Consider the following 24,391-nt stretch of genomic DNA (forward strand, 5'->3'; position numbering starts at 1 on the left):
TTTTAGTTCTGTTTTACACTTGAGAGTTCATTACCTAGGTTGGTATCTAGCTGATGCGGTCTGGTGTCTTAGATTCAGGCTCTTGTCTTGATGTTTTTGGTTCTATAACCAGAGGGCTCCCTTTAATAATTCTTTTAAGTTTGGTTTGGCTTTTACATATTTCCTTAATTTCTGTTTATCTGGAAGTGTTCTAATTTCAGTATCATAATCGAGTGAGACTCTTGAAGGATATATTATTCTTGCTTGGCAATTATCTTTTCTTTCAAAGTTTTACATATGTTACCCCATTGCCTTCTTGCCTGCATGGTTTCTACCAAGTAATCAGACCTCAGTCTTACTGTTTCCCCTCTGCATGTGACGTTTTTTTCCTCGAGCTACTCTCAGATTCTTTGTCTTCGGCTTTACTATGTGTGATTATGATATGCCTTAGAAATTTTCTTTTGAGGTTCATCCCATATGGGACTTGTTGAGCTTCTTGAATGGTCAGCTTTTCATCTTTCATGATATTAAGAAGTTTTCTGTCGGCAATTTTTCAATGAGCCTCTCTGTGTTTTCTATTTTCTCCCCCTGTTCTGGAACTCTGATCACAAGAAAATTTTTGCTTTTGATTGTATCCCACATCGTTCTCAGGGTTTCTTCATTCTCTTCTGTTTTTTAATCTGTTTTGCTATTGTCTGCTGTCTCTGGGCCACTCAGAAATTATTTTCTTTGTTTACTGATTATAGATTTGATTGTTTCACCCTGCTTTTTTTTTTTTTTTTTATTATGTCTGGGCAGGTGGGTTGGGTGTGTTCTGCTGCCTGATCACCTTTGGGCACTATACTTCTCACTACCTTGTCTGATCACTCAGCTAAGGTGCAGCATGGCAGGGTCGGCAGTCAGGGTGGGGGTTGGGCAGTTTGCGGCACGAACTGGAGTGATGGCATGGGACTGGGGGGCAGTGCAGGGCAGATGCCGGGGGACCGCATAGGTACCACTCAGGGGCATGGCATTCTGTGCAGGGTGCAGATAAGCAGGAGTGAAAGGAGTGGATGTGATATGCAGCATGGACTGGGTGAGTGGATGAAGAGAAAGAGAAACAAAAGTAAAAGCAAAACAAAAAATGAAGTAAAAAAGTAGGATGGTGGTGTGACAGGATTCAGTGGTGTGAATGGGCAGATCCAGCAAGTCTGTGTGCTGGTGGCTCTCTAGCCGAGCACTGTGGCTCTGCCCATTGAGAAGCAGCGTGGGCTGGCATATGGGGCTAGGTGGGCAGGAGAAAGGAAAGAAGAGAGGGGAAAGAGAGAGAAGAAATCAACAAGAACAAACAGGTGATAAATAATTAAAATGGCACTGAGGGAGCCGGTTGGTGGCGGTGGTGCAGACCCATGGAGGCTGCACGCAGTGATTCTCCACCTGAGCTGTGCAGCATGGCCTCTCCAGAAAGGGTGAGGCAGTGCAGGAGGCTGAATGGGTGGGAGAAAGAAAAGGAGAGGAAGGGAAGAAACAGAAAAAAAGAACTAAGCAAACAAACCAAAAAATCACAGCCCATCTAGAAGGGGAGAGGATGGCACATGGGGTTAGCTGGACAGGAGAAAGGAAAGGAAGGAAGGGAGAGAGAGAAGCAACAGAAAAAGTCCAAAAACCAATCAAAAAACCAAACCCAGTGCCGTCGAGTTGATTCCGACTCATAGCGACCCTATAGGACAGAGTAGAACTGCCCCATAGAGTTTCCAAGGAGTGCCTGGTGGATTCGAACTGCCGACCATTCGGTTAGCAGCCGTAGCACTTAACCACTACGCCACCAGGGTTTCCAAAACCAAACACACAAATAAAGAAAAAGGCAAACAAACCAAAAATCCACAGCCCATCAAGAAGGGGAGGGAAAGGCACATAGGGCTAGCTGGGTGAGAAAGGAAACGAAGGGTGAGACAGAAGCAACAAAAAAGGCCCCCCCCCAATATATATATATATATAAAGAACAAAGCAAACAAGCCAAAAAAATCACAGCCTGTCAAGAAGGGGAGGGGATGGCACATGGGGCTAGCTGGGCAGAAGAAAGGAAAGGAAGGGCAAAAGAGAGAAGCAACAAAAAAAGCCAAAAGTACGATATCAAAAAACAAACAAAAATACAAACCAAAAAAAAGGCACTGAAGGGGCTGGCCAGTGAGGGTGGGGCACACCTCGGTGGCAGTGACCTTGACCTAGTCTCTCTCCAGCTGAGCAACTGTGGCCTGTTGGCATGTTGGAAAGGGGTGGACGTCACAAAGAGGCAAGAAGGAAAGGAGTGGAAAAGTGTGTACCCCTGGTAACCGGATGCTCTGTCTCCTACTGGGAGCTCTGTAGAGTTGCCTTCCCGTACTCTCTGTCCTCAGTCTTTGGTGACTGAGGTCCAAGATGATGAATCCAGGCGGCAGTGAGATGGCATCTCTCTGGCCGAGTGACCATGGCCTGTTAGCAAGCGGTAGAGGCCTTGTACAGGGAAAAAGGGTAGGGGGTGGTAAAGTGTGTATCCCTGGTTACCAGGCTCTGTCTAATGTCGGAAGCTACATGAAGTTACCTTTCCAAACTCCCTGCCTATGTTCTTTTGTGGCTGTAGTCCAAGATGGCGAAGCCAGCCACATTATCTGGTAGGGGACCTTTACTCCATAGGTCTCCTCGTTCTTTGTTCTCTTGTCAGTTTCTTGTTCCATCTGGTGCTTGATCGAGTTCTTTATTCCCTCATGTGGTACTTAGGGTTCCAGGATTGACGTTTTTATCTATTTTACTTAGTTTTTCAGGTCTTTGCTGCAGAGGGATAGCATGGTGCTTCGGTCTATAGGGCCCCGTTGGCCTTGATCATGTTGTCTGATTTCTTGACTGCTGCTTCCATGGGTGCTGACTGTGGATTCAAGTGAAAAGAAATCCTTAACAACTTCGATTTTTTTCTGTTTATCATGTTGCTTATTGGTCCAGTTGTGAGGATTTTTGCTTTCTTTATGTTGAGCTGTAATCCATACTGAAGGCTGTAATCTTCATCTGTAATGTCCTCTTTGCTTCCAGCAAGCAAGGCTGTGTCATCTGCTTAATGTTCCTAAAGCTTCCTCTAATCCTGATGCTGCGTTCTTCTTCATATAGTCCAGCTTCTGAAATTATTGGCTCAGCATACAGACTAAGTATGGTGAAAGGATTCAACCCTGACGCACACCTTTCCTGATTTTAAACCACGCAGTATCCCCCTGTTCCAGTCGAACGACCACCTCCTGGTCTAGGTACAGGTTCCATGTGAGTGCAATTAAGTGTTCTGCAATTCCGATTCTGCACAATGTTATCCATAATTTGTTATGACCCACACAAATGCCTCTGCACAGTCAATAAAACACAGTAAACATTTTTGTAGTATTCTCTGCTGTTCAGCCAAGATTCGTCTGATATCAGCAATGATATCTGTCATTCCATGTCCTCTTCTGAATCCATGTCTATGTACTGCTGCAACGGTTTTTAAATTATCTTCAGCAAAATTTTACTTGCATGTGATATTAATGACACTGTTCGATGATTTCCACATTCTGTTGGATCACCTTTCTTTGGAATGGGCACAAATATGGATCCCTTCCAGTAGGTCTTCCAAATTTCTTGGCACAGACGAATGAGCACTTCCAGTGCTGCATCCGTTTGTTGAAACACCTCAACCGTTATTCCATCAGTTCCTGATGCCTCGTTTTTCGCCAGCGCCTTCAGTACAGCTTAAATCTCTTCCTTCAGTACCATCAGTTCTTTGTCATATGCTACCTCCTGAAATGGTTGAATGTCAACCAATTCTTTTTGGAACAGTAAGTGTGTATTCCTTCCATTTCTCTGGATGCTTCCTGAGTTGTTCAATATTTTGCCCATAAAATCTTTCAATATTGCAACTCAAGGTTTATAATTTTTCTCCAGTTCTTTCAGCTTAAGAAATGATGAGTATCTTCCCTTTTGGTTTTCTAACTCCAAGTCTCTGCAAATTTCATTCAGTTTTTGTTTAGGGCGATGAAAAAGTTTTGTGGTCATCGTTGTACAATATTGTGAATATAACTACTGTCTGTAAATTATACACTTAAAATGGTTAAAATGGCAAGTTTTAGACACTAAATTATATACTAAAAAATGTTTTAATGGCAAATCTCAAGTTTTATATATATACATGTTACCAAAAGTAATTTTTTAAGTTTATCATCAATCACAAAAGCACAAAATCACTTAAGTGTTGGACAGATTTGGAAATGTAAAGTAGTAATAGAGAACAAATGCTGGAAAGAAATTTACTCAGTTTCACAGAAGTCAATATTCTACACAATGTGGGATGAAGGACTCTAAGTACTAGAATGACAAATATGTTAAATTTTAATAGTTACATATTTATTTTAAGATGTATGTATCTTCTGCCTATAGTCAACAAATACAATGTTTTATTATTTTTTTATCAATGTCTTCTTTTTAAAGTAAACAAAGTGAGTCCATTTAAATAAATATATTAAGGAAATAATAGTATAAATGATACTTAAATATAGCAAAATCTTGAAAGTGACAGGTGAATAACTGAAATTTGGAAAATTTAGGGGACATCTGGTCTGAAATCCTACATCAGTAGTTCTCCATCCTCAGGTGCATTGCAGAATCACCAATGGAAATAATGATGATTCTTAAACACCTGATGTATCATGCCGGGCTTTTAGCTCTGACTCCCTGTGGCTGCTGTCTACAGGAGAACAGGCAGATTTAGCATTGTAAGAAACCTCCACGTGGTTTGTCACAAAACCATTCAATCCAGTAAATAGAGAGCGAGGTTGACATCCAGACTGACAAGTCATACATAGAAGGTGGTGTGGATGCTTTCGCCACAAATCTATTAATTTCTAGATTTCTAAAGTTCTCAAGGAAAGACTGTTGTTAAGGATATCCCTTTGGTTGAAAGCATGATAGCCAAAAAGGAAAAATATTAGCTACAAGAGATATAGATATATATCCACTGGTAGATTTGAGCCACTGATCTTTTGATTAGCAGCCGAGCTCTTAACCACTGTACCATCAGGGCTCCATACATACATACACATTTTTTTTTTTTATATACACACACACACATATATATACGTACCTATATATAACAAGCCCTGGTGGCACAATGGTTAAGTGCGTGGCTGCTAACCAAAAGGTCACTGGTTCAAACCCGCCTGCAGCTCTGTGGGAGAAAAGATCTGGCAATCTGCTCCCATAAAGATTACACCCTAGGAAACCATATGGGGCAGTTCTACTCTGTCCTGTAGGGTTGCTATGAGGCAGAATCAACTCAAAGGCACACAACAACAATCTATGTGTGTGTGTATATACATGTATATACACACATAATGTATATGTCTATATATACACACATAATGTATACGCCTATATATACACACATAAATATACGTAAAATACAATCTATATTTTTCCCGAATTTCCACACATAAATCATGTGCCTCTTAATGGAAATACCAACAATGCCATGTATGAAATGGTCTCACTAAGACTTAAAAAAAATCAGAATGTGATCATGCTCTAAACCCTATTACAAATTCACGACAAATACAAGGGACAGAGGACCACCATGGTGATGTAGGCAGCAAAATCTCAACTGTCGGAAATTCTGCTGAATGAGAGCAACTTTCTTTAACAAAAAAGGACACTTAAAGAGAGACACAAGGCAAAAAAAAAAAAAAAAAAGGCAAACTATGGCCTTATTTAGATAAATGATTCAAACAAACTGTTAACACAAAAATAAAAATAAAGACAATCAGGAAAATAATATCAACAGGATATTTGATGATATTAAAGAATTATTTTTTTCCTTAGATGTGATAATGATGCTGTGGTTATGTGTAATAAAAAAGAACCCTACCTTTCAGAGATACACATTGATTATTTGCAATCAAAAATAAAAAAGATGATTGGAATTTTCCTCCAAATGGTATGTGGGGCAGAGAGATGGGGGTTCATTATTGTTGATCCTGAGAGAGGGGCATGAGGTTTCATTACAGTATTTTATTATTGTGTCTTGTATTCATCGTAGTGTCATAGTACAATACAGTGATCCTGAGTTGATCGTTCTACATATACAATGTTGTTTCTTTGGGTGCCATCGAGTGGATTTCAACTCCCCAACATCTCATTTCCTTCACAAAGCCTTAATGAACTGAACAAGAGGAGCTATTTTTCCTGATTTTATTTAAACTCTTTTTATATAAAAAGCAAAGAGAGTAAATCAAAGTACCCTCCCTCCTATCTTGTGGCCTATATGCTAGCTGTATATTTTTAATCTTATCTGCAAAGCTACAGCCTAAAAACAATTTTATCAATCTCGTCAAACAGAAAGGTATAGTTCTTTTACATCTGTTTCTTAAAAACTCATTTTACATATACCAAAGATGTTTGTCTCATAAGAAAGTATTTAGTAAGGTCTTTTTGGACACCCAAAGCAATCCTTAAAAATATAAAAAACCAAACTATATTATCAAATTGGGGGCATCTGTTGCCATCGAGTCAATTCCGACTCATGGTGACCCCATGTGTCATACAAGAGCAATGCTCCATGGGCTTTTCTTGGCTGTAATCATTATAAAAGCAGATGGCCAGTATTTCTTCAGAGGCACCACTGGACGGGTTCAAACTGGCAACTTTTAGGTTAAGTAGCCCACCGTAAACTGGTGGTGCCACCCAGAGACCTTTGGTGGCATTAACTATTCAAAGAGTTATTTTGAGAATTTAAAAGACAATATTTACACACAAAATCCTAAAAATTCACCAAGAAATCTTAAAATTCACTTAATAGGTTGTTATTTGGAGTAAATGTTGGTATTATTTTACAACTATTTTATTTTATATATCACTTTATCACTTATATATATACACTTTTTCATGCACTCATGTGTACACACACACAGACCCACACATATAACATATACAACAGGATAAAGTAAATAAGAATTACACTAATGTTACATACGTAGATTTTCAGCATAAAAAGGACATATAAATATGAAATTAAAGAAAATCTACATAATCTTAAATTGATTTGGAAATACAATTTTTTTAACTAGAGACTTTATTTGGATTTCACCAGTTTTTCCACTAATGTCTGTTTTCTATTCAACATCCAATCCCAGTTCCCATATTCCATTCAGCTGTCACTTCTCATTAGTCCCCTCACTTTTTATCTTTCGTGATCTTGACACTTTTGAAGAGTACTGGTCAATTATTTTTTGAATGCCCCTCAATTTGTGACAAACCTGAGATATCTTACTGTGAAAGCAAGGAAGCTATCAAAACCTGCTGTGGTCATGTCACAAGAACACAGGAGTCATAGGAAAGGATGGGAGAGGCTCCCAATGGCCAAAGATGAGACAATGTAAGCATAAAAAAGAAGAATGGAATGAAATAACTATATATAAACCCCTGACAGTTTATAGACCCATAAAAAATAAAAACGCTGTAACACACTGGTCACCTTTTGAGGTTGTTATGACACCAACACTAAAGGGAAACAATCAGGCATTTAGTCTGACTTTCCTAGATGAACTGTACTTTAATATAACCAAATAGTTGATCAGGGCACATTCTTTCTATGGAACAACAGCAACTAATAAAGTAACGAAGGCAAAGATCCTGAGTAGCTGCAAAATTTATTAAGAGCTGACGAGGAACTTTAACATGGTTGGATCTGATGGACAGTGACTGAACCTACTTTTCAATCTTATCACTACAAGTGAGAAAACTAGACATTACCTTCTTGATGTGATGAAAGAGTACCATCTGTGAAGTATTTTTGTCAAAAAAGAAGGTGAATTTAATCAGACCTCTAGATCTAACTCTCATGTTAAAGAAAAAGCCACCAGCTAAACCCAAAATGTGGGGCATTCTACGAATGACCTCATTTCAACAGTAAATCAAAGAAATGAAAAAAAGAGGAGAAACATTTTTATTACTACAAAATAGAGAGTTAACCAAAATAGCCAATGTAATATGAGAACCGTAACTGAATTCAGATTAAAATAAACTAAGTTTAGAATAACATTTTACCTACATGGCAAAAAATGAATCCAGACATAAACCTTAAACCTTTCACAAAAATTCACTCAGAATGGATCACAGGCCTAAACATTAAACACAAACTATTCAACTTCTAGAAGATAACACAGGAGAAAATCTAGTGGCCTTAGGTTTGGCAATGAGTTTTTAGATAGAATAAACCAAAAGCATGATCCATAAATGCAAAAATTGCTCAGTTAAGACTTCACTGAAATGTAAAACTTCTGTTCTACAAAAGAAACTGTTATGAAAACAAAAAGACAAGCCAGACTGTAAGAAAATATTGGCAAAACACATATTTGATAAATGACTTACATTCAAAATAGACAAAGAACTCTTAAAATTCAGCAATAAGTCAATTCAAAATGGGCAAAAGATCTGAACAGACACTACACCAAAGAAGATATACACATGGCAAATAAAAAGAAGCGCAACATCATATGTCATTAGGGAGCTGCAAATATGAAATGATGCTCAATATCATTTGGCATTAAAATTAAAACAACAATGGCACTACCCAAAAAACCCAGTGCCGTCGAGTCAATTCCAACTCATAGTGATCCTACAGGACAGAGCAGAACTGCCCCATAGTTTCCAAGGAGTGCCTGGCGGATTTGAACTGCCGACCCTTTGGTTAGCAGCCGTAGCACTTAACCACTACACCACCAGGGTTTCCACAATGACACTACATACATATTAATTGGCTAAAACCCAAAACAGACAACACCAAACATTGGTCAGGATGTGGAGCAACAAGAACTCTCATTCACTGCTGGTGGGAATGCAGAACGACACAGCCACTTTGGAAGGCAGTCTTGACAGTCTCTTACCAAGTTAAACATAGGCTTACCACAGGATCCAGCCATAGTGCTCCTAGGTATTTACCTAAACAAGTTGAAAACTTTGAAACCTACAAATGAATGCTTGTAGCAACTTAATTCATTAATTGTCAAAAACTGTAACCTACCAAGATATTCTTCAATAGGTGAACGGATAAAATGTGCTACGTATCTTTACCAAACCAAACCCACTGCTGTGGACTCGATTCCAACTCATGGGTCGCTACAGAACAGAGCACAACTGCCCCATAGGTTTCTAAGGCTCTAAATCTTTACAGAAGCAGACTGTCACATCTTATCTTGTTTATTTCATAGCTGCTGACATTACTGTATAATTTTTCAAATGGATACACATCTTCTCTTCCACAATAATTTGTGAGTTCTTTGGGACAGAAATGATTCTTATGTACCTTCCACAGCATTACACAGATTATATACTCGAATGTATAGGCTTGAACAGTGGGAGCATCTACAGAGCAGCAGACTGCTGTTACCAAGAAAGCTATTCTTCTGGCTTTTTTTTTTTTAAAGATTTTTGTTACCTCTCTGATACTCCATTCTTTTCACTGAGTCTTCTTACATGTGTGACTCAAAGACACTAATGGATAAAAGAAAGCCAAATCTCAGTACACTAGTTGATGTTTAATTACACGTTTAAACTGGCACACAGTATGGAAGTATTATTCCTAAACAGATGCTGTCAATAAGCTTAATTTTTTAATTTCCTTTTATACATGTATACCTGTGCCTCTATTGAAAAAGATAGTAATGGGACAAGGTGAGTTATTTTTTACAGTTTGATTTGGTTCTATTCCTAGGGAAGCCATAAAATAAGGCACAAGACACAAACACCTGTCTCTTAGCAAATTCTGTATTAGAAAAATATCTACATCAGAAGTAAACCAAAAAAAAGTTACTTCTAAAAAATCTTCCACTAATACCTTTTAACTCAGAACTTATTGAGAATGCCACAATGAAAAGGTCCTGTCCAGCTCTGAGATCTATGATTGGTTCTGACATACTGTCTTTGGCCAACAGGATGATTTTTTGAAAAGATAATTTTAACTAGGATTCTTATTAAAACACAATACAAAACAAAAAATTTAAGAGTTTAAATTGTCTCATTAACTCTACAGGTAGAAGAGAAAACAGCCACTCAAATACTTGGTTATAAGAAAGTTTTAAAAAATATAACTTGAAACAAGTGAAACAGTATCAAGGAGATCTAAAAAAATATTCTCTTATACATGCTATACCATGAATAAACTTCCAAAGCACTATGCTTAAGTGAAAGAGTCAGACACAAAAGGGTCACATATTATATAAATGTCCAGAACAGGTAGATCCACAGGGCCAGAACGCAGACTGCTGGTCTCCAGGGGTGTGTGGTGGAGGCAACCGGGGACAACTGCTTCACGGGTACAAGGTTTCCTTTTCAGCTGACATGTTTTCAAAATAGAGGTGGTGGTTGCTTCAGGGAATGTACTAAATGCCACTAATTGTTCACTTTAAAATGGTTAATTTTACATTACGTCAATTTCATTGCAACAAAAAATGCAAAAAAAGAAAAAAAACAACCAAAACCCTTATCCCTTACTTTGTATGTGGTTGTGATGCAATTTAAATGTATCACCAACATTAACATTATATGTATCATTAACGTTAACACTAACATATAACATTATATTGTAAAAGTAAATTCAAAGTTGGTGCAGAAAGGGAATCACCACCTTCAAGATGCAGCCTTTTTGTCCTTCCCTCAAAAGAAAATTTCTCCCTCTTAGTGTGTGTCCTTTCTTTTCCAACAGAAAAGCATCTTCTTTAGCAACTACGTACTTTCTCACAGGGGTAAAAAAAACAAATAAAAAAGTTAACAATATTAGCATCATCTTTACAGGAAGCAAGTTTAGCTAATTAACATATCTTCCTAGATCCCTTACTGAACACTACCAATGTTACACCCTGACTCTGCAACCTCAGCAGGCTACAATGCAGCATGCTTACCTCATTTAACCTAAAACGGAAGGAGTAAAATACAAGGAAAAGTATTTTCAATAATGATATTAAGTTTCATACTTGAAAACCTAATTCTCTTAAGTCCAGTCTGTTTAGAAGAATGTATTCTGTCCTTCAATTCTCTGCTTAACAGCCTTTTTAATTTTAATTGTTCTTCAAGTGAAAGTTTACAAATCAAATCAGTCTAAACCCAACCCAAATCGGTCTATCACACAAACATTTATATACACTTTGCTATATTCTCCTAATTGCTCTCCCCCAATGAGACAGCCCGCTCCTTCCCTCCACTCTCGCTTTTTGTGCCCATTCTGCCAGCTTCTAACCCCATTTGCCCTCTCATCTCCCCTCCAGATGCCAACATAGTCTCAAGTGTCTACTTCATCCAAGAAGGTCATTCTTCACCAGCATCTTTTTCTATCCCATTGTCCAGTCTAATCCCTGTCTGAAGAGTTGGCTTTGGGAATGGTTCCTGTCTTGGGCTAACAGAAGGACTGGGAGCCATGACCACTGGGGTCCTTCTAGTCTTCAGTCAGACCATTAAGTCTGGTCTTTTTACGAGAATTTGGGGTCTACATCCCACTGCTCTCCTGCTCCCTCAGGGGTTCTCTGTTGTGTTCCCTGTCAGGGCAGTCATTGGTTGTAGCCAGGCACCATCTAGCTTTTCTGGTCTCAGGCTGATGCAGTCTCTAGTTTATGTGGCCCTTTCTGTCTCTTGGGCTCGTAATCACATTGTGTCCTGGGTGTTCTTGATTCTCCTTTGCTCCAGGTGGGTTGAGACCAATTGATCCATCTTAGATGGCCGCTTGACAGCATTTAAGACCCCAGATGCCACTCTCCAAAGTGGGATTCAGAATGTTTTCTTAATAGATTTTATTATGTCAATTCACTTAGATGTCCCCTGAAAACATGGTTCTCAAACCCCCACCCTTACTACGCTGGCCTTCGAAGCATTCAGTTTATTCAGGAAACTTCTTTGCTTTTGGTTCAGTCCAGTTGTGCCGACCTCGCTTGTATTGTGTCTTGTCTTTCCCTGCACCTAAAGTAGTTCTTATCTACTATCTAATCAGTGAATACTCCTCTCCCTCCCCTCTCTTGTAACTGTCAAAGAATATTTTTCTCTCTGTTTAAACTATTTCTTGAGTTCTTATAATAGTGATCTAATATTTGTCCTTTTACAACTGACTAATTTCATTCAGCATAATGCCTTCCAGATTCCTCCATGTTATAAAATGGTTCACAGATTCACCACTATTCTCTATCGATGCATAGTACCCCATTGTGTGAATACACCATAATTTATTTATCCATTCACCTGCTGATGGGCACCTTGGTTGCTTCCATCTTTTTGCTATCGTAAACAGTGCTGCAATTAACATGGATGTGCATATATCTGTTCGTGTAAAGGCTCTTATTTCTCTAGGATATATTCCAAGGAGTGGGATTGCTGGATTGTATGGTAGTTCTACTTCTACCTTTTTAAGGAAGCACCAAATTGATTTCCAAAGTGGTTGTACCATCTGACATTCCCACCAGCAGTGTATGAGTCTTTCAGTTTCTCTACAACCTCCCCAAAATTTATTATTTTGTGTTTTTTTGGATTAATGCCAGCCTTGTTGGAGTGAGATGGAATCTCATGGTAGTTTTGATTTGCATTTCTCTAATGGCTAATTATCGTGAGCATTTCCTCATGTACTTGTTAGCAACCTGAATGTCTTCTTTAGTGAAGTGTCTGTTCATATCTTTTGCCCATTTTTTAATAGGGTTATCTTTTTATAGTTGAGTTTATGCAGTATCACACTGATTTTAGAGATCAGGCACTGATCAGAAATGTCATAGCTAAAAATTTTTTCCCAGTCGGTAGGTAATCTTTTGACTCTTGGTGAAGTCTTTGGATGAGTATATAGGTGGTATTTTGAGGAGCTCCCAGTTATCTAGTTTTTCTTCTGCATTGTTAGTAATGTTTTGTATACTGTTTATGCCATGTATTAGGGCTCCTAACATTGTCCCTATTTTTTCTTCCTTGATCTTTATCATTTTAGATTTTATATTTAGGTCTTTGATCCATTTTGAGGTCGTTTTTGTGCATGGAGTGAGGTATGGGTCATTATTTTTTTTGCAGATAGATATCCAGTTATGCCAGCACCATTTGTTAAAAAGACTGTCTTTCTCCTTTTGACTGTTTTGGGGCCTCTGTCAAATATCAACTGCTCATACGTGGATGAATTTATGTGTGGATTCTCAATTCTGTTCCACTGGTCTACGTATTTGTTGTTATACCAGTACCAGGCTGTGTTGACTACTGTGGCAGTATAACAGGTTCTAAAATTGGGTACAGTAAGGCCTCCCACTTTATTCTTCTTTTTCAGTAACGCTTTACTTATCCAGGTCCTCCTTCCCTTCCATATGAAGTTGGTGATTTGTTTCTCCATCTCATTAAAGAATGTTGTTGGAATTTAGATTGGAATTGCATGAAATCTATAGATCGCTTTTGGTAGAACAGGCATTTTTATAATGTTAAATCTTCCTATCCATGAGTGAGGTATGTTTTTCCACTTATGTAGGTCTCTTTTGGTTTCTTGCAAAAGTGTTTTGTAGTTTTCTTTGTATAAGTCTTTTACATCTCTAGTAAGATTTATTCTTAAGTATCTTATCTCTTGGGGGCTACTGTAAATGGTATTGATTTGGTGGTTTCCTCTTCAATGTTCTTTTTGTTGGTGTAGAGGAATTTAACTGATTTTTGTATGTTTATCTTGTATCCTGACACACTACTGAACTCTTCTATTAGTTTCAGTAGTTTTCTTGAGGATTCCTTAGGGTTTTCTGTGTATAAAATCATGTCATCTGCAAATAGAGACACTTTTACTTCTTCTTTGCCAGTTTGGATGCCCTTTATTTATCTAGCCTAATAGCTCTGGGTAGGATCTCCAGCACAATGTTGAGTAAGAGTGGTGATAAATGACATCCTTGTCTGGTTCCGGTTCTCAAGGGGAAGGCTTTCAGTCTCTCTCTGCTTAGGATAATGTTGGCTCTTGGCTTTGCATAAATGCCCTTTATTATGGTGAGGAATTTTCCTTCTATTCCTATTTTGCTGAGACTTTTTATCATGAACGGGTGTTGAGCTTTGTCGAATGCCTTTTCTGCATCAGTTGATAAAATCATGTGATTCTTGTCTTTCATTTTATTTATACAATGGATTACATTGTTTTTCTAATGTTGAACCATCCCTGCATACCTGGTATGAATCCCACTTGGTCATGGTGAATTACTCTTTTGATATGTTGTTGAATTCTGTTGGCTAGAATTTTGTTGAGGATTTTTGCATCTAAGTTCATGAGGGATATAGGTCTATAATTTTCTGTTTTTGTGGTGTCTTTATCTGTTTTTGGTATCAGGGATATGCTGGCTTCATAGAATGAGTTTTGGAGTATTCCGTCCTGTTCTATGCTCTGAAATACCACAGACCATTTATGCCTGAACAGGAGCCACTTCTGTCCTGAGTTCCCCCAGTTAGTGGAGCTGGCAAATTATCTTTTCCTCCAACTGTGCATTTATTCCTTCTCCAAGGCCGGGAAGATGGCTCTAGGCACTCAACAGGGCCTACCTCAGGCCCAGGGAGATCAACAGCCTCTGAAGCCGGCTTAGAAGCAGGGGACACGTCAAACTATACGCAGGTACTCAGCTTTTGCCGAGAGCGCCATTCTTCTCTGGTTCCGGAGATATGAGTAGGCTGCATGGCTGGCTGCTTTTGCCGCAGCAGCTCAGGGGAATGGTGCCTGAGGGCTTCCGTCGATTCAGGTCCAGTAACTCCTCTCCACTTCTGAACCATCTCTTCCTCCCCCTGCCCCTCAGTTTGTTTTGTAACTTTGCCTTTGATGTTCAGGGCTCCTAGCTTGTCATAAATATACTCGTTTCACTTGTTTTTTCGGGTCTTTGTTCTAAGAGGGCTCGCCAGGAGTGTCTGTCTATTCTGCCATCTTGGCCCCGCCTCCCAACAATCAAACATTTTTAATAAAATAGTGAAAAATGTTTAACTACTTCCTGTGATGAGACTGACAGTGCCTGACACGTTAGCAGTATGCCAGGTTTATGGTGTCTAACCTAGTAACATACTTTTACCACACTAAGAGCCCTGTTAAACCTATCTTGCCTTAGTACCCTCATTTCTACCACCTTGCCCTTCCAAGTTCTTTTTCTATCAATCTGCTCACTTGCTGCAAACGCAAACTTTTAGGTGAACCTCTGCACCAATGCTTATTTATGCTATCTCTTTACTTGGCCAAACATTAAGGCTGTCCATAGCAAGCAAAATGTAACCAGAGTTTAGGCTACAAAAAAATAAAAACAACTTAGTGCTCACATCTCATATTAATATCATGTTTTAGACAAAGAGCACAACTGCCTCATTCAACATCTTTTATAACTTATTGCTACCCTAGGGGGTTGTATATGTTAGTTCTTTTTTTACATTTTTTTTTATTCACGTTGTTAATTCCATTTTTAATTTGCAATCATTTTCTTGAGATTACAGATGCTCCATAAAATCTTCTCTTTCTTTTAAATTTGGAAAAAAAAATGCTGGTGGACAGATGTAGTGTTAGTATATGCCCATACCAAGGAAATATCAGAATCTGTGCCACAATACAGGAAGTCCTTCTAAAAATCTAGAAAAAAAAAAAAAAAAACCAACCCAAACCCGCTGCCGTCGCGTCGACTCTGACTCATAGCGACCCTACGGGACATAATAGAACTGCCCCATAGAGTTTCCAAGAAGCGCCTGGTGGATTCAAACTGCTGACCTCTTGGTTAGGAGTGGTAGCACTTAACCACTAAGCCTACCAGGCTAAGTCCTGTAACACTGCCTCGACCCTTTTGAATGGAAAAAAGCCTCTATTCCCCTCACCATTCTAAGAAGTCTTGCATTTTCCCAAGGATTATAGATCTAATTCTATCGAGCTTTCTGATTTATAATCTTAATGCCAGTTTTTTTTTTTTTTCCCACGGAAAGGGTACAATACTTAAAGAATAAGATGAGGGTGGTAGTGAGCAAACTTGGAACTCAACAGTTTAAAGAATGACAGAATGCCAGGACTGGAAAACAGCTCAGAACTAGCTTAACCGTATAATTCTCAAACTGGGGAGCCAAAGAACCACAACTAGAGTCCAAGGTTCCTGACATGCTAAAATTACAACTTTTTAAAAGGTAAAAAAGGTGCATTCAAATTTCTACAACATAAATTGTTTGAAGGCTTGAAACTACATACAAATTGAATTAGTAAAAACTGTAACACACCACTGATATTTTCGCTTCTTTAACCTATAAGAGACTAATATCTTAAAGTACTACCAAAATACAGTTGTCAAGCATATTAAATTAAAAAACTTTGCTTTGAGGAAAAGATTCTTCTGATTTACAGTAATCAATCAGCCAATAAATCAAAGCAGAGTGAGTAATTTTTCTCCAAATGAAAGATAATGAAATTCAGGAGGTCATGAAAAAATTTCAAAGGGTCTACAGAGCTATAAAGCAATAAATAGCTGTTTGATGACAACAAAACAGATGGCAGTTACAAATACGCCAAACTGTCTTCCTTAAGTCCTTACTATAGTCCTACAGGTACCCCCTCAAGTCTTGTTATCTGAACATGGAAATCATTTTCCTTAAAAATTAGAAGTCATTTAACAGCTTTATAAGTGGTAACAAAATATACCTTATTTCAAGGTCTACATTAATGTACATCCTTCCTTTCTTGAATTTAATATTCTTAAAAGATATATATTTCATAGCCTTCTGTAAAAAACCAAACCAATCCCATTGCCGTCTAGTCAATTCTGACTCATATAGCAACCCTAAAGGACAGAGCAAAACTGCCGCATAGTTTCCAAGGAACGTCTGGTGGATATGAACTGCTGACCTTCTGGTTCGCAGCCACAACTCTAAACCACTACACCACCTGGGTTTCCAGCCTTCTATAAAAGAAAGGGAATATTCCATAACAATTACAACCCAAAATAGGTCCAGAAATCAGACCTCACAAGTCAAGTCAAAGTACCTAAATATAGCCAGGACATAGGACAACTTTTAAAAACTTTATTCAAAGAATGAGGTTTTTCTCAGTAGTTTCTGCATCAAAGAAGCTACTCTAGAATCAAAGTTTGGAGAAAAACAAATTTTATTCATTGAAGGAACACTGGTCCTATCTAACGTTAGTTCCTCTACCTATCATCTCAATCCCATTCCCTCCTACCTTCTCAGTTATGCTTTTTTTTTTTCCTGTATTTTCAATCTCTTACTCCCTGGTTCCTTCCTGTCATTGTTTAAAACATGCCTGAGCCTATTTGTTATCAGAAAGAAAGTGAAGGGAAGAAGAGTGGGAAGGGGAGAGAAGCAAGGGAGGGAGGAAAAAACCTAAAGGTGCTGAGGGGAGGGGCCTACCCTAACACTACTTTTTTTTTTTTTTTGCCTCTCTTTTAGGATGCAGCTTCTCTAAAGCTTTACCCATATTTATCTCTCTCTTGGAGCCCTGGTGGCACAGCAGTTAAGAGCTTGGCTGCTAACCAAAAGGTCAGCAGTTCGACTCCACAGCTGCTCCTTGGAAACCCTATGGGGTATTTCTACTTTGTCCTACAGGGTCACGATGAGTCAGAATCAACTCAAGGGCAACGGGTTTGGTTTTGGCTTTTTTGGTTATCTCTTTCCTACCATCTCTCCAACTCCTCACTCAGCTACTCCACCACGAATTTGTTCCTGTCCGCAACCTCCACTGAAATTGTTCCTTCCAAGATCACCAATCATTGCTTGTTGCTAGATCTACTGAATCTTCCAGCTACATTTAACACTGACCATTCTCTCCTAAAAATCCTTCCTTCCTTTAACTTTGGTGATACTCACACCTACCTGGTATTTCTACTTCTTTAGCTTTTCTTTCTCAAATTCCTCGGAATGCTCTTCCTCCGAACTAAATGCAGTAAAATCTCTCTTGCCTTATGTGACTGGAAGTAACTGCAAGAGGAAATTATTAAGAGTAGGTGATGCTACAAAATCACAAATGCGTATTTAATCTTTTTAACTTAAACATAACTGTTTCTTCACTCAGGCCTTTTTCCTAGACTGAGTCAGTTGATCAGGTTTTCTTATTTCTCACTCACATAAGCCACATCTGTAACGTATAATGTAGAATTTCTTGCTGTTGTTAGTTGCTGTCAAGTCAGCTCCGGCTCACAGCAACCTTATGTACAACAGAACAAATGACACGATGCTTTCAGAATGATTATTCTTCAATTTTTTCTTAGTGACTTCCTTTTGTTGAGACATTCCAAAGTTTTCAAATGACTATTTCTGCACTACTGTCATCAGTTTATACTGAATTATGTAATTCCAATACTAAATACAACTGACATGAACAAGTCTGGGAACAAGCAAAACGGACTCTTGGTAAATATACAACTGAACTAGTAAGAAGAGAACTACAGGGGCATACGGAAGAGTAGCTCACCACCCACAAGCATTAACCATTCTATAGGTATTGCTGTTCTCACCAGCAAGCATCAAGTCTGGTGACTGGATTCCGTGAACATCTGTTTCTGAGCTTCTACCTCATTGGTCTCCTTACAGTTATCTTTTCTGCTCCGTATTTCATTGCTTCAGTTAACATACATATGCTCAATTTCAGAGCAACTATCTAAGCAAATTAATGAAGATTTTATGGCCTACAGACTCTTCTGGAAATCAGTCATTCAAAAATAAAGCCATTCCCAATCCCCACTCCTTATTTAAAACAGATGCTGACAATCAATCCCTCCTATCTCAAGGAAAGATATTAATCACTTACCCAGCTACCCAAGCCAGTAATCTGCAAAATAATTTTTAACCTCTTTTTCTCAAATGAGTTTATCTCTCTCCATTCCTCTTGTTACTAAATTGTTCAGATAACCATTATCTCTGAAACGAATTAACTACCCCAACTTTTTAAATAGTCCTCCTTTTTCTAGTCTCCCACCAACCCCACCAATTTTTCAACAGAAAGATCCTCCTAAAACGTGAAACTCGTCTCATCATTCCACAGGTTAAACCCTGTGATGGCTCGCATTCAGGATAAAGTGAAAATAAGTATAGCTAGCTCAGATACAGTGAGCTTTGGTGGCACAGTGGTTAAGCGCTAAGCTGCTAACCAAAAGGTTGGTGGTTCAAACCCACCAGTTTCGGGAGAGAGATGTGGCAGTTTGCTACCATAAAGGTTACAGCCTTGGAAACCCTATGGGGTAGTTCTACTCTGTTGTATAGGGTCGTTATAAGTCTGAATCAACTCTACGACAATGGGCTCAGCTTAAATGTTACTTCTCACCCTCCCAACAATGTCTGGGTGAGGTGTTGTATATGCTCCCACAAACCCTTTACATCTAACAACTGAGCATATCAAATTAAAAATCTCTCCAACTCAAAAAGTTTTCATCACTAGGAGTCAGAATTAACTTGACGGCAACAGGTTTTATTGGTTTTGTTTACTACTGTATTCCTAATACAGTACCTAATAAGAGTAGAATCTCAGGAAACACACTTAAATAATTTCTTCTTTCATGGCAATAAGCATGTAGGAAGAAATTCCTACCATTTACAATATAAAGCTCAGAAAATGAAATGATTCCAAGTGAACACCTCTGTTGCTACATATGCCAAATGATGTGCTAACATGGTAAAAGGCAATTATTTATACATTACGGTAAAATCATTTGGAGTTAATTTTAACTTTATTTTATTCTCTAGATTTTGTATGTCTGTAGGTGTTGTGGACACATGCATGCATGTGCATATAGAAAACATGCACTTGGGATGTTAACTATATAAAGCAACGCTGGCCTTTAAAAATTTAATTTAATTAAATTATCAAAACAAAAAATCATCAAGGAAGTTCCTAAGTGGCAAGCGCACAATAAAACAATTGCTTGTATTGGGGGAAGAGGTCAAACACCCTTTTAAAAATCTTCTAAAAGCTACGAATCCTGTCAATGGAAAAGCAGGCATACTAAAAATTTTAGATACAAATTCCCAAGCTAAAGATTTCCTGAAGTCTGCCTATGAGCAGATTAAAATGTCTAAGGAGGACTGAATGCACTAGTTAAGAGCATGGGCTCTGGAACGAAGAGTACCTGAGTCTGAATCCTGATCCCACATCTTATCAGATGGTGACTGTGGACACACCAATTTGTATCTCATTTTCTTCATCTTACAGGACTGTCGTGAGAATTTATTAGTACACATAAAGTGCATAGCACAGTGCCTAGCACAGAGCACATGCTTAAAAAATTTAGGCATTACTATTATTTCCACGACCTGGGAAAGCTATGAAATACCAACCTGTACTCAGAATGTAAGAGTCTCTTATATCAAGCACAGAATTAAACTATAATATTCAAATATTAGGTGTTACAGCTGAAGATACTTTTCAAGTTTTCCAAGATGATAGTGTAAACTACTTAATATTAAAAATGTAACAAATATCCCTGAGTATTAAAAGTAATGTTGTTGGCTGGGCGCCACTGAGTCCATTCCAGCTGTAATCTTTATGGGAGAAGATTGCCAGGTTCTTCTCCCACACAGCCACTGGGTGAGTTCAACTACCAACCTTCTGGTTAGCAGCTGAGCACTTAACTGTTACACCACCAGGGTTCCTAAAGTGGTATTACTTAAAAAAAAAAAAAATTTAATTCTAAAAGTATGAATTTGAAAGCATGTATTACTTTGGATAAACTTTCAGTTTAATATTTCAAATGATATCTATCCAACACATAATACCTTCTCCATTTTATAAACAAAGTGGATTACAACTCATAGGCCAGTTTGGATCGTGATGTATCTCTTTATTCTCATTTCAACAGACAATGTGCCTAACGCCATCATAAAAGTTTCAAGCCATCTATCAGAATCTGAATCGGCTATTTAAAATTCCAATCTGTTCAACAATTCTGAATTACTGTTCAGCAAAGTACATTAATTTCTCTCAATCGTATCGTGTGCAATAAATCTGACCTCAAAAATAATCACTATAACTTCCGTGCCCCACAGTTTCACGGGGAACATAAATATGCAATGGAAGTAAGTCATATTCCTGTAAGAGAAGTCTGAAGTGAGGGCCAATGGGAAAGTTAAAGGCTTCACCAAGAAGAGAACAGCCAATCTGTGTTTTGAAGCATGAACAGGGGCTTCCAGAGAGCAGAAGGCATTTCCTCCTCTGAGCTGCCATAGCGTACTGTTCCCACTCTACCTTATCCTGTTGGATTAAACTGTAATTACTGTATCATATTTTTACTTTTTTTTCTGTACTATTTGTTTCTTGATGGCAAGTGACATTTAATTCATCTTTGTCTCCCAAACGCTTTGCTTCAGTACCTGGCCTATTAGTGCAGTAAAACCTGTGAGAGCAAGAACTCAACAGCACTGCCTTGTTTTTCCAGGTCTCGCAAGTTTTCCACCTTTGATAGGGTGCAGTCTTAAGCCACTTTTCTATCACTCTCTATTGGTGGAAAATATTTTAGTTGTCCTCTGACAGGTCCCTGCCTTACACAGATTCCGGCTTTTGTAGGTTTTACTGTATTACTTAATAAATAACCACTGAGTGAAAAAATAAATTAAAAAGGAAATTCTTTAAAAAAAGATAATCACTATAAAAATTACTATTAAAACTTTCTGGTTAAAACTTGCCTTTCTGATGCTTAACTATGACGTAGGATTTAAGCAACAAAATATATCATGTAATTTGATCCAAAGTGTCTGGCAGAATAGCTGTACTTTCTTAGATCTAATATTATTTGCAAATGAGCCTGGAAGCAAGAAGCTAGAAAGATTCCATTTTCCACTTTTCCTTTATGGTCTGTTGTAAGGCAAAATTATTTCCAGGCCTCAGTTTCCCAAACAGTAAACAGGTGTTCCAAAGGAAAAAAAAAAAAAAAAGTATTATAAAACAAATTGGTTTTTTTACATTGCTGAGGGTGGGAACTACTGTAATTTTATTAATTTCTCACAGTTTGTAGGAGGCTGTATGTTGTTAAAAAATCTGAAACCATTACATACACAGCAAGAAGCAAGCCAAAACAGTTGCTTGAGGATGGTAAACTAAAGGGCAAGAGAAGTGGCTATACTGCTCACAGCATGTCACTTTCTCTTTAGTTTGAGGTCTTTAAAATAAAAAAGTGATGGATATGAACAAAGATGCTGACATTTCCAAAACATGAACACAGACCCCTCTGTTGGCAGAATGGATATTAAAATTAACAACTGTTTGCTTTAGGAAGAAAATAATTTATATGAATTTTTCTTAAGACTATTCCTCAAAGATAAAAATGTGAACTGCAGTTTGACTATGATTCAGAGAGTGTTGAAGATCTGTTGCCACCCTCCTATCTGGATTAAAGTTAATAAATTATCTAAATTGACAAAACCCTTAATTTTCCTGGAGTAAAAACATAATATCAACTTTTTAAAAAGTATAAGCAGAGTATAACAGCTGCTTTAAGAATCTGAACTTAAAAAACATTAAAACACTTAAAATACTACAGCATAGTTAAAATTAATGCTTCCACCAATTTCAATTTTCCTTTTGAAATTCCACTGTTTAGGATACACCTTGAAGAGTATCTTGAGTTTCAATAATTACAGTGCAGTGGAATATTGAATGAGACAAGACCAAAGTTACAGTCCTAGCTCCGCCACCAACTAATTAGTATTTCTAATTTTACCTCTATGAGCTTTGCTTTGTTTCTGAATCTTTACAGAAATCTAAAATCCTAAGACTACAACTGCAACATTACACCATTTTCTGGCAAATATTTTCAGAAGTCAGTTATCAAATCTCAGTTGATAAAATAATGTAGATCAAAACACAAAGTCTCAGAAAATGACTACCCTATTCAAAGTGTTCTTTCATTTCAGACCTAACATTATATGAATAGTCAAAAAGAATTAAAGGCTTCCTCTCAGACTTATAATTCAAGACAGGTACCAGTGGCACTGATAAAAACAAAGTATTCCATGCAACTGAACAATAACACATAAAGCTGATTAAGTGTTAATTATTATTAAAGATTTGGTAAATACATTCTTTATAAATTATCTAAAACTTACCTAATTACCCTCCTTCCAACACCAAACTGTAAATTGGGACTAATGATCCAACTTTTATTTGCTCCACTCATAAAACTATCTAGTAATAAGATCTGCAGCCACATGACTTTGGGAAAAACAACTGATGTATGGCTTTTTATCTTGAGCTGTAATCTCTGTGATTTCATGAAAAACTTACACTCAATTAAAAAAAAAAAAAAACTGCCACAATGACAATCACACTTAAATACTCTGAATTTAAAAAAGAACAGGGATTGCAACCACTGTCACATAACAATATGTATATAAATTTCTGTATGAGAAATTAACTTGAGCTGTAAACTTTCACCTAAAGCACAATTAAAAAAAAAAAAAAAAAGCACAGCCAAGCACTCCTATGGGCTTGACTGAAAGATACTAAAATATACGATCATTTAAAATTCCAAGGCACTCTTTTGCAGGAAAACGTTTTATTCTAACAGGAATTTCGCCAGGTCACAGAGACTGTTAAAGTCTACATGCCTGAATACTTTTGCAGCTTTATTTGGCAATTCTGTTTTTCTCTTTCCAGTCCTTTCACACTTGCTCTCTTGCACTGAGCCTTAAAAGATAATGAATCCAGCAGAATAGATAAAATTCATCAATATATACAAAGAAATGGGAAGAGCTCTGGAAACTAAAGTAAGTATTTATGCATAACAGCCACTGATATACTCCTTCTTTTTCTGACAACTAAGCTTCATCCTTTGGTCTTCATTAATTGCCCTCCTTTCCCTAGATATATAAGAAGTGAAGAAGCAAACACTGCTGATTTCATCAGTTACTTGTTTGTACAATGGCCTGTTGAGGGGCAACCTGAAATAGTATTTTAGTTTGATAACAAGTGTCACTGGAGGTACAGATATTAATCAAACAGAAACATGGAACTTAATTCCAAGGAAAGTTTTATTGAAAAAGATTTAAACCAAAAAAACCAAACCTATTGCTGTCGAGTTGATTCCGACTCATAGCAACCCTACAGGACAGAGCAGAACTGCCCCATAGGGTTTCCTAGAGCACCTGGTGGATTTGAACTGCCGACCTTTTGGTTAGCAGCCATAGCTCGTAATCACTATGCCACCAGGGTACTAGAGAAACACTCTAAATGACAATTGGTATGAAATGCTGTGAAGGTTTACTTCTTGAAAAATTAACTCTGCCTGAATGTTTTTACCTCAAGTAAAAACACAAGTAAGGCCTTTCTATACAGCTAGATTTTTAAAAGGTAACTTTCCATAGGGACTTCAAGTCTACTTTTAAAGCTTATTGATAGTATTCTCTGACTACAGAGAAGTACTGATAAGCTAGGCAGCAATGAATTACCAGTACTATATACAGTTTATAT

General features: G+C 37.7%; 1 protein-coding gene across 2 annotated transcripts in view; it reads right to left on the bottom strand.

Moving 5' to 3' along the window:
- Positions 1-24,391, bottom strand: part of LARP4B (La ribonucleoprotein 4B) — a 135,747-nt gene that overhangs the window by 101,257 nt on the left and 10,099 nt on the right. Inside the window, exon 1 of one of the 2 annotated variants that reach the window (XM_010590611.3) lies at positions 17,809-23,359. The exons of the other annotated variant lie outside the window; for it this stretch is intronic. The gene's annotated coding sequence lies outside the window, so the exon portion shown is untranslated. Of the gene's footprint in view, positions 1-17,808; positions 23,360-24,391 lie in introns of those variants that run through there. 2 annotated transcript variants of the gene reach the window in all.

This window comes from Loxodonta africana, chromosome 4, assembly GCF_030014295.1.
Source record: "Loxodonta africana isolate mLoxAfr1 chromosome 4, mLoxAfr1.hap2, whole genome shotgun sequence".
Classification (NCBI taxonomy): domain Eukaryota; kingdom Metazoa; phylum Chordata; class Mammalia; order Proboscidea; family Elephantidae; genus Loxodonta; species Loxodonta africana.